We start from the raw sequence: 3698 nt of genomic DNA, 5'->3' as shown, positions 1-3698 counted from the left end.
TATGGATTTTCAGGGGAGAGTTGTTAGATGCTATTGGCGAGGAAAATTCAAAAGGAATAGAGAGGAGATAGAGATAGAGGTCTCCGTTGCGTCTGTACAGAATTGTTCTTGTTTTCCCAGTAGAAATAAAATGTTTCATTTTCTTCAAAATTTAAAAGAGAACGAAAAGAGAAATCTTTTTCAGTACTGCTCAAGATGCTTGTGTTTATCTTTATTGCCGCTTCGTGGGTTCTCTTTTAAACTCCTAAATTGTTTGTGATCGTCTTGCGAGAACGAATCCACAACCTTGCTATAGAAAAAACCAGAGAGAAAGGCGGGAGAGAGAGCTTGCTTCTGTTTCTTCTTCTGCGTTCATGCCCACTTTAAGGAAAGGAGGTAATGAGGCAAAGGGAATGGATACCATCGCAGGTGAGGAAAGAAAGATTGGATTTGGCCTTTGGGAAGGTAAATGATCGTGGAGAGGGATCACGATCCCATTTGCAGTTAGTGTGGTTTAGGGACGTAGGTAATGGGAAGGAAACTGGAAAGATAAGCTTCGAATCTGCTACACCGGGTGGGTGAGAATCAATCCCCCCAGTGTAGCGCTAAACCTAAACGTACACCAAGATGACACGTTGTCTGCGATTAACGCCATTTTAGGGATATTTTATGGTTTATTAATTAAGTTTTGAGTCTTGATGAAGAGAGAAAACGGAACAACCAATAAGAGATGCCGAGATGCTCGCTCCAGAACAAGGACGTGGGTGGTGTTTAGTTCACTCTATCGAGTTGAAAAGTCTAGGGATGTTACCCTAATCGAGGCGATGCGAGGCGATGCGAGGCGATTCTGAAAGTGTTTATCTCTGCGTTGCTTTCTTTCCTTTTGAGTAAAATTTTCCCTCTATTCTGGTAATCAATCAGATCTGGGTTGGTAGGTGTGGTGGTGGCTCAGCCCCTCAAGTAGTGAATGGCTCAGTTTTTGCAGGAAAAAACCGTTCTTTACGGAGCAGGATCCAAGAGACACGATGGATCGGAAGACGGCAAATCTGGAGGGGATTGGGGAAGTAAGGAATTGAACCCGTGAAGGAGTGGATTACGGCGATTCACTGGGTCACGGACTATGGTGGGTGACACAGCTCGGCGCCTGTGAAAGCTGAGAAGGTTGAGGAGGTGAAGGAGGTGCCATGATTAATGGATTAGGAAACCTTTTCAGAGAGTATGATGCCAAAAACGATTCCGCCGGCAAAGATAATCGTAGACTGGAAGGAAGAAGGGCAAAAATTGGGTGGCAGGGAGGATGGGTTCTGAGGTTCTCCATATTCTCATCAAAATGTGAGCTTCCGATCTCCTCCCCTCTGATGGTTAGAGGAAGCGGATTCCTCCGGCTTCTGTGATTTTTGTGAAGCGAAGCAAGGTTATAAGTATCGGTCACCATCGATACTTGATACCAAATAAGACGACACGATCGAGCACAAATTGACTGTAAATACGATCGAATTGATCGGGCGTGTAGGAACAACGTTCAAGTCTTTGGTCGATCTGTTAAGATGCCTCGATTGAGGTTGGGACTTGGGAGGGTAGATTGGATTTGGTACTCGGGATTGAGGTCGTAATCAGTTTCAAGAACTAATTGACCAAGTGAATTGATTAAAAAATAAATAAAAAATCATCCATCCCCCAGAACTGACCTCTTAGATCAGAAATTAAGCGATCTGGTCTTAAAAACCCCGGAATCGATCAAAATCAAGATGGGTAATGACCCATTTGAATCCGAATCAGTGGATTTGACCATTCCAGTTCTAATTTGAAAGAGAGAGGATTTATGCTTTGAAATCAGGATCGATAGTCAATCTCAAAAACCCAAACCCTAGAATCGATCACTTCGGGTGCTCCAAAAAAATCAGATCAGACAGTCTTCCGACACAAATTGGCCTATTCAGCCAATCCTTTTCCGATTTTTGTGTGGAAGGAGGCAAACTTCAATGGGTAGCGATTTCGGTTCGGTTTGATCATTCTGTAGAGTGATTCTACCGATCTTTCGGGGTGAAACAGTGGGATAGGCTTATTGGAGATTGTGACGCTCTGTAACGATTTGTTGTTTTCTCCCCCTCCCCAGTTTGATGGACAGTTTTTCCTTTTTGCTACCCTTTCTCTTGTTGCTGTTGAAAGTTGTTTTTTTATTATTATTTTTTTTCTTTCCCCTTGGGCTGTATATTCCCTCCCGCTTTCTTTCAATGCTTCGGCTGACACTCCCATTGGTCCTCCACAAATCATTTCTCGTCTATCCATTGGTTTAGCCAAAAAAAAAAAAAAAAAGGAGATAAAAAAATCAATTCATTACCCTGTGGAGATAAGTTCTAACTTCTAATTGATAACCCTTTTTACAACCGATTTCCAGATTTCTACAGCAGCTGAGATCCCACTATGAAAGATAATTGTTCGAAATTTCTCCAACCATTTGTGAACAAAGTCTGGAACCATCAAGACCAATCTCACTCTGAGATACTTGGAAGGGCAAAGGTCAGACCCACTCCTTGATTCTAGAGTCCATGTGTCCCTAACTTACACACACACCACCTCCCAGAAAAAAAAACAGAAGGAAACTTGAATATGGCTAGTGCTACCTGCCCCCTCATTAAAATGAACCCCACTTCACCCCTCCGGAAGTCCTAGAACCCTGCATGCAAGATCTCCTCAGGACCCAAAACCGTTGCCCATCCTTTTTTTACCAGATTTAATTTGCATCTGGTTCTGGTATGTAGAAGTAGAACACCTCACCCCCCAAATTCCCAACCCAACTGAGATGAGGAACATCAAACACACTATAACAAGTTTCTGAAAGCTCCTAATTTAGACCAGAACCTGAAGTGAATTCTCCCATTTCACACATTCTTTCCATTAAGTTCAGCCATTGCGATCATTCAATAACCTACCATGGGCTGCACTGAATTCTAGATTAGGATTGCCTCTCTAGTGGTCTCTCCATCAGGCAATGGCTCCTCACTACTCCTAAATCACAGACCAGCCACCAACCCTCCATGTGGTTAAATATACCTGCAGTTTCAGTCTTCAGAGCATAGAGCCTAGGATGGTCTTCCATGGCATTGTTTCCCAAGTCCAAGGCTTCAGTAATCTCAATGGCTCCGGAGTGAAAGCACAAGTGGGAATTCTCAGAATTTACTCCCCAAAATGCAGCTTTTCCTTGGATAGCTACATACCGGAGTGAGCTACCTAATGCCACACATCACCAAGCTGTACAGGTCAACACGCAAAGTTAACATAACTCTATTTATAATAGGCAGGAGCTTTTCTAGTCCACTTGAAAATTTTGTAACCTTAAATCTTAGGCCTGGTCTCAACCGCCAATAACAATGCTATATTTGTAAGATATAGTCTCTTCTTACATAAGAACCTCTTGCACCCTTTTAAAGTAAAGAAGCAAATTACCCCCAGAAAAGAGAGAGTAAATCATTACTACTGGTTACCAAGTTTCTAACATGAACTGGAAGCAATCAATTTCCTTATTTCACTTACTGATGCCGCATATTCATATTTCTTTATATACAAGAGACATTATCCAAGAACATATGATCCTGCATGGCCAAATTGTAAGGTTAGAAACAGTGAGCATTTGGTATAAATAGTCATGGATAATTATGAGATGAGATCCTTCCGAATGGGATAAGAGAATTCCTACTATGACTATTCTCTTTCTTTTT

The 3698-nt window shown here is 42.1% G+C and overlaps 1 protein-coding gene across 2 annotated transcripts in view; it reads right to left on the bottom strand.

Moving 5' to 3' along the window:
• Positions 1-3334: 3334 nt before the first annotated feature.
• Positions 3335-3698, bottom strand: part of LOC122061956 — a 15192-nt gene continuing 14828 nt past the window's right edge. For both annotated transcript variants that reach the window (XM_042625548.1, XM_042625549.1), the window contains exon 13: positions 3335-3572. The gene's annotated coding sequence lies outside the window, so the exon portion shown is untranslated. The remainder of the gene's footprint in view (positions 3573-3698) is intronic.

The sequence above is a fragment of the Macadamia integrifolia genome, chromosome 14 (assembly GCF_013358625.1).
Source record: "Macadamia integrifolia cultivar HAES 741 chromosome 14, SCU_Mint_v3, whole genome shotgun sequence".
NCBI classification, from domain to species: Eukaryota; Viridiplantae; Streptophyta; class Magnoliopsida; order Proteales; family Proteaceae; genus Macadamia; species Macadamia integrifolia.
The sequence above is the reverse complement of the archived record's forward strand: the minus strand, read 5'-3'. Positions and strand labels throughout refer to the sequence as shown.